At 39.8% G+C, this 12,281-nt stretch overlaps 1 protein-coding gene across 3 annotated transcripts in view; it reads right to left on the reverse strand.

Moving 5' to 3' along the window:
• Positions 1-12,281, reverse strand: part of HACD2 (3-hydroxyacyl-CoA dehydratase 2) — a 108,854-nt gene that overhangs the window by 11,969 nt on the left and 84,604 nt on the right. The window lies entirely within an intron of this gene.

The following is a 12,281-nucleotide window of genomic DNA, read 5'->3' on the forward strand; positions in this document are numbered from 1 at the left end:
AATTAATGTGATGAGTGAGTTTCATTGGCTATCCTGATTTGGAGACTGAACATGAACTTAGCAGGAGCCAAGAGTGGTTAGAGAAGAATAGAAGGGCAAAGTGGTGGAAAGCTTGGGATCCATCAACAAGAACTTTAATTTGATTTGCAAGACAACTAGAAACCTGAGAAAATTTCAAGAAAGGGGAATGTAATGATTTAAACACAATTGAAGAAGAGGCCAAATTCACTGGGTAGTTTGAATTCAAGTGGGGGAAGAGCTAGAGACCATCTAAGAGGCAAGGCCCATTTATTCTCCCCCACTGGTGACTTCTTCCCCCAGACTACGCCTGGTTTAACCCAGGATTCTAGAAGCTGATCACAGAAAGTAGCTAAAGCCAGAAGAGCTTTGGAATTCCTAACCTCCTATGAAATTATTTTCATGCAGAAAAAACAATAAACTTTTAAAAGAGCCCCTAAGGTGGTTTGTTTTATTTTTTTAAGAGATGTTTTCACTAGATGCCTCAGACCGCAAATCTTGCATAAAAATCTATTACTGTGGTTTTAATTTTCAACACCTCCTTCCAACCCACCCCAGCTAGGTTTACCATGATCCTTGGTGTTTGAAAATTAGTAATTAGAAACAATCTTGCACCGCAATTCACTGAAATTTTCTTTCTTTCTTTGTGTTATTTTATTTTATTTATTTTTAGAGTGAGGGGAAGGAAGAAAGAGAGGGAGGGAAACATCAATGTGTAGCTACCCCCGCCCGACACAGGAGACTTCTGGCCAAGATGGAGGCCTAGACTGACATGCTCCGTCTCCCTCCACAACTAAGAAGAAATACAACTACCGAAAAGCCAGAAATAACCAGAAGTTCCAGAAAATAAATGGAAGTCCAAAGTATGAAGTTATAAAGAAGTGGTGCTCATCCGGACAGGTAGGAGGGGCGAGGCCGGAAAGGAGAGGTCAAGCTGTGCTGGCAGTGGCAGTGGTGGCATTGGCGACAGCAAAGGGACTGCAGTAAGCACAGACACCCATAGTTAAGGGGAGGCGAGAAGCGCCAGGGGAGCACTCCCGGCTACAGACCAGACCCGTCAGCTTGCGGTTCCAACACCAGGGAAGGCAGACCCCCATTGCCTTGGACTGTGAGGCCTGCAGAGGGTGGGGACAGAGGAGGAGGCTCCGGTCTCTCAGCAGAGAGTGAGTGGCAGGAATCCATCTTGGACCCCCACCCACACAGAAAACGCCATAGTATGGTGAGAAGGGTCACCCAGTTGTGATGAGTGCATGGGGCTCCGCCCCCTATAGCATAGGAGGTGTGACAGCCCTGCTCAGGAAGCAAAGGTAAACACAAAATGGTCAGGATGGCACAGATCATGATAGAGATCCCAGTGACGCAGCTGACCAGACAGCAAATTTCTAATCTAACAAAGCAGCAGATAGGAAGTCTTTCTGAGGCACAGTTCAGAGCTTTGCTTATAAAAGTGCTTACAGACCTAACAGCAGATCTTAAACAAGACAGAGAAGGAATGAAGGCTGGTCCTGCTGAAATGAACAAAAACACATATGAAACTAGTGGTGAGGGAAAGAAAACCAGGGATCAAATCAACAAATCGGAACATAGGGAAGGAACAAACAGTCAACCAGTGCAGAAAGAGGAAATAAAAAGTGAGGAAAATGAGCAGAGGCTCAGAAACCTATGGGACAGCTATACGTGGGCCAACAGCTGAATCATAGGGCTGCCAGAAAGTGAAGAAGAAGAACTAGAAATGGAAAAATTATGTGAAAAAAATAATGAAGCAGAACTTCCCTAACTTGGGGAAGGAAATAGACTTACAGGTCCAGGAAGTACAGAGTTCCTAAACAACTGGACCCAGGGAGAACCACACCAAGACACATTATAATCAAAATGTCAAAAATTAAGGATAAAGAGAGAATCTTAAAAGCAGCAAGAGAGAAGAAGAGAATTACGTACAAAGGGGTCCCAATAAGAGACTCTCAGCTGATTTTTCAAAAGAAACTCTGCAGGCAAGAAGGGACTGGCAAGAAATATTCAAAGGAATGAAAAGCAAAAACCTACAACCGTGATTACTCTATCCAGTGATGCTGTCATTCAGAACAGAATGGCAGAGAAAGTGCTTCCAGGACAAAGTAAAACTGAAGGAGTTGATCAGATCAAAACCACTGTTATATGAAATGTTTAAGGGACTTATTTAGGAGAAAGAGGATCAAAACTATGAACATTAAAATGAAAACTGTATCACAACAACCAACAACAGAAGCTAGGGAACCAAAACTAAGGCAAACTAATGGGCATGGACTAAGGGGGGAACAACTGGAGGGAGGGGGGTCACTGGGTGGAGGGGAACAAAGGGAAAAGAAATTGGGACAACTGCAACAGAATAATCAATAAAGCATATTTTTAAAAAAAGTGTGGCTACCCCCGACATACCCCCAAACGAATCGAACCAGCGATCCCTTGGTTCGCAGGCCAGCACTCAATCCACTGAGTGACACCAGTCAGGGCCACTGAAGTTTTCTTGCATCCAAAAAGGGGAGTTAAGAGTTGGATGTAAAAAATTCCACTCACTAAATGAAACACATTTTAATTCTAAGATAGATCTTATATCTTTACTGCTAACATCTAATACAACAAAGGTTTGGCATTCTAACCTTAACTCATGCTTCTTGTATTTGCAAAGGTAATAGTTTTTAGCACTTATATTTCTTCCTTACAAAGTGTACATGGAGCGATCCACCTACACAATGAAATAAGTAGTCATTTACATACCTATTAACTAAATTGTTCTGACAAAAAATTTCATAAGTGTAGAGTTACTATTTTCTAAAAATAATAAGAATTTTATATTGTCAAGAGCAAGAGTACTTTTTGTTTTCTTGGTGTTCTCATATTAGCCAAAGTAAAGTAAAACCCAACACCTCTAAAGCTTTCCTGTATAATTTTTGTCTGTCCCCAAATCCTTAACAACTATCTAAACGAAAATATAATCTCAGAGCACACTTTGCTTTTTTGATGTATACTGTAATCCTCATTTTAAGGAGATATGTTTTTATAGCTATTGGCTGAAGCCTTGCTTAAAGATCTTTGGGTCATAATATTCTGCACTATAAATGTCTTGAAAGCTGGGAGTGTGTTTTATTTATCTTTTGATTCCCAAAAGCACTTTGTGCTTTTCACAAGTAGGAGCTCAATAAACATTTTTGAAGCATACAAATTCAATCCTATTCTTGGCTTTTTGATACCTGATACCAGTTTCTGTGTAGTCTTAGTGACCTTTCCTTACATGAGCTGAAATTTTTTAATTGGAAAGAAAAAATGGGTAGACATCTATAAATAATTTTCCTTTTTCAAAGAAGGCAGTAGAGGAGAGAATTACTGAAAAGACCTTCTTTTCATGACTGTCTGCTGAGTGTGTAGAATGGAAAGAGTTCCTGCTTCCCCTCCATTTCAACAGTAAGGTCTCCAGGGTCCAGGTCTCAACTCAGTCGGCTTCCTCAGCCCCCAGCACAGGTCTGGACACAAGGAATGTACTGAATCAATGCCCCTTCACTTGAATGATTCCTCTCCTCTCCTCCCCTCTCTTCTCCTTTTCTCTCTCTCTCTGAAAGCAGGAGTTCGGGACATTTTCTAACAAGTGGGGAGCTCCTTTCTCTCAAGGGCCACTGACATAGATAAAAAAATCAACGGATAGCCTTAATGAAGTAAAAACAAAGCCAGATTAGTTTTGGATGGTTTTTTGAGGGGCAAAGGACAGAATTATAAAAACTTCAACTCAGCCGCTTTCTGAATTAAGAACTAGAAACATATAATTTTATTAATTATTAAGAATAAGAGGTTTAATATGTCCAAAGACTTGCACTCAAATGTTCATAACAGCATTACTTGTAATAGCCAAAAGATAAAAAAAACAACCCAAATGTCCAGCAACTGGTGATTGGATAAATAAAATGTGGCCCATATCCATGCAACAGAATGATAGCACATGATTCAGCAACAAAGGGAAATACCTAACACATGCTATAACATAGAGGAACCTCAAAAACATTACGCTGAGTGAAAAAAGCCAAATGCAAAAGACCACACCTTGTATGATTTCATGTATAAAAATATATCTAGAAAAGACAAATCTAGAGACATAATTGATGAAAGTTGCCTGGGGCTGGATATAAGAATGGGAATGAATTTAGGAAGGGCATGAGGGGTCACAGTGTGGTGACAGAAATATTCTAAAACTGGCTTATGGTAATGGTTATAAACTTGGAAAACTTACTAAAGGGCATTAAACTGAATATTAAAATAGGCGAACTTTATAGTATATAAATTATACCTCCAATAAGTTGTTTAATGCATACTAGTGCCTTTTAAGGGAAAAGTGGGAGGAAGACTTGGCAGGTTTACAAAGGAAAAGAGGGAGACAGAAGGCCAGGTTTAGGCTAGGCTGTCATGTGTCTTGAAGAAACCATATTTGGAAGATGCGTGTCCACAACCACGGCACAAGTTGGGAGTGGGCACAGGATAACCCTGCCGGGCAGAAGTCCTCCTCTGCCTGGGACAGTTGGCTGCATGCCAGACCCTCCCAGTGACAGATGGCAGGTTTCTGTCCCCTGCTCTCCAGCGAGGGAGGTGGCGCTCGGTGTGGGTGGCTTGTATAATTTAGCCAAGGAAGTTTACATAAAAATTCAAGCTGGAGAAACAAATGAGTGCAAGAGAAAAACCTTTACACACAAATAACATCATATGTTTGACTTTAAAAGGCTTAGGGAGCATCAGTACATGAAAAGCTGTCATTTTTTATTACATTTAAAGAAAAACAGATGGTGACACCTAAGAAAATCACTATTGTAGAAACTCCATTCTTCTTAGCATTTTGGAACCTGCTGCTTATCACTCTGGTTATCAGAAAAAAACAAACAAAAAAACCCCACCACCCTGATCAAGCTTTATGTCAGTGTTCTTTCCTCTTCTTCTTTTTTAAAAGTTATTTAAAAAAAATCTTCACCGGAGGATATGCTTGATTTTAGTGACAGAAGTAGTGGGGGTGGGTTGTGGTACAGGAGACAGACATTGATTGGATGTCTCCTATATGCTCTCCAATCAGGGATTGAACCTGCAACCTAGGTATGTGCCCTGACCAGGAACCGAACTTGCTACCTTTTGGTGTATGGGACGATGCTCCACCTGGCCAGGGCATCTTTCTTCTTCTTAATACCCCTTTCATTTGTGAAGCAAAGAGATTTGGTAAAATCAAAGACTAGTCTGTTCTTGGCAAAACGGTGAAGAGTATGTTTACCTTAGTCTGTTTTGGCTGCCATAATAAAACATCATAGACTGGGTGGCTTAAACAACAGAAATGTATTTTCTTAGTTTCAGAGGCTAAAGTCCAAGCTCAGGGTGCAGTGCATTTGGTCCCACGTGAGAACCCTCTTCCTGATTTGCAGCAGGGTGCCTTACCGCTGTGTTCTCACCTGGAGGGGAAGAAGAGAGGAAGCGCTCCAAGGTCTCTCTTGTAAGGGCACTAACGTCCATGAACTCATTTAAACCTAATTGATTCCCAGTGTGGCTCAGTTGGTTGGAGTGTCTTCTGGTAAATCTAAAGGTCGTGGGTTCAATCCCCGGTCAGGGCACATGCCTTCCCTTCCCCTCTCTAAAATCAATTAAAAAAAAAAAAAGTGTATTTACCTCCCAAAGGCCCCATCTCCAAATACTATCACTTTGGGGCACAGGGATTCCACATATGAACTTAAGGGGACACAATTCAGTCCACAGCAATGTTCCAGACCAGGTGTCAGCAAACTTTTCCAGTAAAGGGCTAAATAGCATACATTTAGGCTTTGTGTCATATGCAGCCCTCGTCATGTATTCTTTGGTGTGTTATACACCATTTAAAAGTGTAAACACCATTACAAGTTGAAGGCTAGATTGGGCCCACAGGCTGTGTTCTAGATCCACTTGACCACCCCAACTTCCCCTTGCTGTTAACTCCTACATACATCATTCTTCAGCCTTCCTTTTTGGCAGACTGTGTGTGCACATGTACGTGTGTGTGTATGTGTCGCTGGGGGTGAGAGGGTGGGTGTTGGGTGGGGGGCAATACAGCAGTCCCTCTATATAGCGGTTCACTTATCGCGGCCTCACTGTATCGTGGAACTTTAAAAAATATTATATTTAATTATTTATCACGGATTTTTCTCTATATCATGGGATTTTGCGGTACTGTATATATATGTTGTTAAAGTTACGTATGTTTAAGAGTGTAGAATATGTTTAAGAACATAAGTAGTGTTTATAAAAGTGTGGAAAAGTTTAATAAGGGAGTGGGAAAGGTTAATAAGGGACTAGGAATGGTTTATAAGTGTGTGGGAAGGGTTTATAAAGCCTTAAAATATAAACACTAAAATAAATGTAAGGTTCCTACTTTGCGGATTTTCACCTATCGCGGGGTGTCTAGAACGTAATACCCGCAATAAGTGAGGGAATACTGTATATCTATAACCACTGGACACTGAACAGAGGAAGTACTCCTATAAGAACATGAATAGGCAAGTTTTTCATGTTATATGATCTTAACATATCAGTAACGTTTTTGTTGTTTATGGTAAAATATACATAACATAAAATTTATCATTTAACCATTTTTAAGTGTATAATCAGGTGGCTTTAAGTACGTTCACCATGTTGTGCAACCGTCACCTGTATCCACTTGCAGAACTTTTTCACCATCCTAAACAAAACACATCCAATTCAATAATATATCCACTCTCCCTCCCTCTAGCCTCTAGTGACTACTACTCTACTTTCAGTCTTTAAGAACTTGCTTATTCTAGGTATATCTCATTTAAATGCAGTCATATGAAATATGTGTTTCTGTGTCTGGTTTACTTCATTTAACAAGGTCCATCCATGTTGTAGGTTGCATTAGAATTTCCTTTCTTTTTAAGGCTGAGTGATAATATTGCATTGTATGTAAATACCACATTTTGTTTATCCATCCATCTCATGGGCACTTGGGTTGCTTCCAACTTTTGGCTAGTGTGAATAATGCTACTATGAACATGGGTGTACAAATATCTGTTTCAGTACCTGTTTTCAATTCTTTTGGGAATACAGTATACCAAAAAGTGGAATTCCTCGATCTATGGTAATTCTATGTTTAACTTTTTGAGTAACTGTCAAACTGTTTTCCACAGTGGCTGCACCATTTTACATTCCTACCAACAGTAACAAGGGTTCCAATCTCTTCACATCGTCACTAAAACTTATTTTACTTTTTTTGACACTAGCCATTTTAATGAGTATGAAGTGTCATTATGGTTTTGATACACATTTCCCTAATGATAGGGATGTTGAGCCTATTTTCATGTGCTTATTGGCCGTTTGTATTTCGTTTTTTGAGAAATGTCTATTCAAGTCCTTTGCCTATTTTTAATTGTTTAAAAAAAATCACTTCTTTTAATAATTATGGCGATAACAGCATAAAAAATGATACTAAATAGTTACTGAATTCTTACTATATGCTAAGGACTTTATATGCTTCACTGATTTCACATTTTACAGATGAGAAAAGTGAGGCTTACAGAAGTTTAAATCCAGGTTGTGCCCTGAAACTGAATAACTCTACTTTTCTTCTTGGTCTTCAGGTTTTAAACACATGCATGCATGCGCGCACACACACACCCTACTGTTATGGAGAGAACATTTCTCTTGTGAAATTAAGAAACCTTTGAAGAAACCCATATACAAAAGCCTGGAGAAGAGAAGGTAAATGTGATCATTTTCTGGTACCAGGAAAGCCATTAGTTCTCCCAAAAAATGTGACCAACTTCTGAAGAGGGATCACTGAACAGAACCTGGGACACCAGAGGGGCTGAGTGGAACTGGCTCACTGAAAAGAACTGAATAAAGTATAAAAAATTACATACAGGTCATTGCTGTCCAGAAGCATATTTAATATGCTCATGAAATGACTTTTACTTGTTAATTGACTGACTTAAGATAGAATCCAACATAAGAACTTGGAACAAGCCCTAATAAATTCCCTAAAGTTAGTGTGAGTCTTTTCCTCCTGAGCCTTGTTTTGCAATCTTCAGTGCTTTTTTTGTTTCAGCCCTGTTTTATGTCCTGGGTTTAACTTACTGTCAACACCCCTAAAATCTATCTCGAAGTTTGTTTCTCTTTTCTATCTCTGCTATGCAGAAACTAAAATACAAAATAAATGATATCACACTATACTACAAGGCAACTGTAATCAAAAGTCTGGTACTGGCATAAGAACAGACATATAGATCAATGAAACAGAATAGAGAGCCCAGAAATAAACCCATGTTTCTATGGTCAATCAATATTTGACAAAGGGGGAAGGAGCATAAAATGGAGTGAAAATAGTCTCTTCAATAAATGGTGCTGGGAGAACAGAACAGGGACGTGCAAAAAATGAAACTAGATCACCAACTTACACCATACACTCAAATAAACTCAAAATAGATAAGAAACTTAAATATAAGTCGTGATACCATAAAAACCCTACAGGAAAACATAGGCAGTAAAATTTCAGATATCCCACGTAGTAATATCTTTGCCGACCTATCTCCTAGGGCAAGGAAAATAAAGGAAAAAATAAACAAATAGGACTATATCAAATTAAAAAGCTTCTGCACAGCTAAAGAAACCAGCATCAAAATGAAAAGGGAACCGACTGTACGGGAGAAAATATATGTCAATGATACATTGGACAAGGGTTTAATCTCCAAAATATATAAAGACCTCATACGACTCAACACCAGGAGATAGACAGTTCAATTAAAAAATGGGCAAAGGACCTGAACAAACACTTCTCCAAGGACAGACCTATGAAAGGATGCTCAACATCACTAACCATCAGAGAAAGGCAAATTAAAACCACTATGAGATACCACCTCACACCAGTCAGAATGGCCATAATAGACAAATCAACAAACAGCAAGTGCTGGCGAGGATGCGGAGAAAAGGGAACCCTAGTGCACTGCTGGTGGGAATACAGACTGGTGCAGCCACTGTGGAAAGCGGTATGGAATTTCCTCAAAAAAATTAAAAACGGAACTGCCTTTCACCCAGTGATTCCACTGCTGGGATTATACGCTAAGAATCGCAAAACACCAATTCAAAATAACTTATGCAACCCTATGTTCATAGTAGCACTATTTACAATAGCCAATATTTGGAAACAGCCTAAGTGCCCATCAGTAGATAAGTGGATCAAAAAATTGGGGTACATTTACACAACACAATAGAATATTACACAGAAGGAAAGAATGAAGTCCTACCTTTTGCAATAGCATGCATGGAACTGAAGAGTACTATGCTTAGTGAAATAAGCCAGTCGGTGAAAGACAAATAGCATATGATCTCATTTATAATAGGAATCTAATGAACACAATAAACTAATGAGCAAAACAGAATCAGAGACAGGAAAACATGGAACAGACTGACAGCAACCAGAGGAGAAGGGGGAAGGGGATAATGGTGGCAAGAAGGGGAAGGGATTAGTCCAAGAACATGTATGAATGACCCACGGACATGGACAACAGGGTGGGAATGGACTGTGGTAGCCGGGTGGAGGAGGGAAAGGGGGGAAAATTGTGACAACTGTAGGAGAATAAACAAGAATCAAAAAATAAAAGGAAAAAATGAAAACTCATGAACACAGAGATTTAAAAAAATGAGAAAAAAGAAAGAATACCTTATAAGGCAAGCCTCTGGTTTTCCAGAGAAGCAATCATTCCAAACATCTCAAATTTGTCTTTGGGTAGGTGTTAAGATGCACCGAAGTGCCTCTTTCTCTTCCCCTCATGGAGGAGTCAGTATGGCAGCGGGAAGCTCAAGGTGCTGAGCAGGGCTGTGGAGCATGTGGGCCTGTGGGCTGGAGGCCAACGACATGGCATCTGAGGGAAGACCTGGGGGCTGCCCACAGGCAAGAACCAGAGGCCTAGCAATTGAGGATGGAGAGGTGAGCGACATAGAGGTGATGGGCAGAAGAGATGGCTAGTGTGGTTGGGAAATCAGTTATGTGGAGTAAATAAGTAAAATGAGCAAATAAACCATTATATTTTTAAGAAATGGACTTCCTATTGTGGGGAGAAGGTATTTACAAACATGGAAGGGAGAATGCTGAGGTGCTGGATGGTAACTGGAGGATTGGTTATGATTATGATTATCTTATGATTATCTATATACACAGATATAGACATAGTTGTAGATGTAATGTATATAAATACATATGTATGTATGATATGCATATATGCGTATGTACATATTTACATATACATATATCCTAGCTTTCTCCATAGAGAGGACACAAAGCAATATTTCAGTAGCGAAGAGCACCTCAACTGCCCAGATTCCTAAATACCATCCTCAACTAAAATAAACCAGGCTCCTTGGCAAAATGGCCGGTTCCAGGGCTTGGGCAGGGGGGGTACAAGATGAGCCTGAACATTTTTTTTCAGAAAGTAAACAAATGCTCAGCAAATGATGGAGACAAGTCAAAAGGACAAGGAGACAGGCCTCCCACTGGCCAAATCACAAACAACTGTAGCATCAAAGTAGATCACAACCACTGGATTATATAAAATTTAATGAGTCCAAGTTGATGTAAATAAAGTAAATAAACAAACAAATGGGAGAAAAGGAAAGCTATTCTTTATAGCAGGATGCCAACTGATACTTGTAAAAGAAATCGTGGAAATAGAGAATCACCATTTGGTAACCATCAGAGGTGGCTGACACGGGCAGGCATCATTCCCACAAAATACAAACCAGCAAAGAGGAAAGTGCTGATTTGAAGGTGGGGAAAGCTGGCAGACACAACCAGCAGTAGTGATCAGGCTGCATCAGCAGGGCAGGGTGGGCAGCCTGGCACTTCCACCTCCTGTGCTGCCGCCCTGGGAGAAGCATGGCACCGTTTCCATTGCATTCCTGTCAGGAGTGCCTGGCTACAACTCGTTACGAAGGGACACCAGAGAGATCTAGGTTGAGAATCACTCTACAGAAATTAAGGCCTTGACTCTAAAACTGTCAAGCACACGAGATACAGAACAAGAGTAAGAAGCTCTTCCAGAAGGATGGGTCTGAAGAGACCTGACAGCTAAATGTAACACATTTCCGGCAGGAATGCCACAGCAACCATGCCGCTCTTTTCCCCTAGTGCTTGGCATGATACCTGGAGTATAGAGGATACGTACTAAGTATTTGCTATGCTGGGAAGGAAAAAAGACTTTGCTTGGAGTTAGTACAATCTGAATGGGGATTGTGGGTGAGGCAGCACTGTTGTATCAATGTTGGCTTCCTGATTGCAGGATTGTCTGAGACTTGTAGGAGCACTCTGGTGACAGGACATCAGCACAGCTTACTCTCAAGGTTCAGAACAAGACCAGTGATAACAGTGTATAAATGCACAAGGTAGGCCATGGGGCAAAGCATTAACATGCCAATAGCTGGGGAACCTGAGTGAAAGGAATATGAGAGATTTTTGGTACCGTTCAAGCAAATTTTCTGTGAATTTGAACTTATTTCATAAAATCATTTAGGTACTAAGCATCCACTCTGCAGGCAAATATAACCATCATCTTGTTTCTTGATATACTGTTCTTTGATATGAAGTCTCCGAATCTCTTGGAAGAGTTGTGCTATATAACCTCAAAAAAGACATTAGGACATTTATAACAAAACATATAAATAAGAGCACATTAAGAGAGGGTAACTTGAAAAGGAAAAATAGATTTAATGCTGACCCTCATTCAACATTACTATTATCTTAGACAGTAAATAGTAACCTGAAGGAAGGTCTATAAAACTGCTTTCAAGAGGGGCTAGCTTAGTTACAAAGCAAAATCAGATTTTTAATAAGTGCTTTAGGTTAGGATAATGATTAAGATAATAGTAAATCCCATTAGCAGGGCTAATTATTCCTTAAGTATGATGAAAGTAATTATGTGGAAGTTTTCACCTGCTAACCATAAAACTATTTTAATAAGTACAAAACCCCACATTCCTGTCTATGTGAAAAGTCAATTATACCTGTTTTAAGCCTTGGGACATTGAAAAGAATTCAAAACAGCTGTAGAGCAATTTGTCACTAAATTTTTTTAAAAAGATTAGGTTACATCACAGCTAATATGTAGCTTCTGTTAACTGAGCACTTACTAAGCACCAGGTGCTGTTCTAAGTGTTTTGTATATATTAATTCATTGAGTCCTCAAGACCAGCCCATGAGGGGAAACTGGAACAATTCCTTAGGAACTGCA

The sequence above is a fragment of the Furipterus horrens genome, unplaced genomic scaffold (genome assembly GCF_987537825.1).
Source record: "Furipterus horrens unplaced genomic scaffold, mFurHor1.1.pri manual_scaffold_1, whole genome shotgun sequence".
In the NCBI taxonomy this organism is placed as follows: Eukaryota; Metazoa; Chordata; class Mammalia; order Chiroptera; family Furipteridae; genus Furipterus; species Furipterus horrens.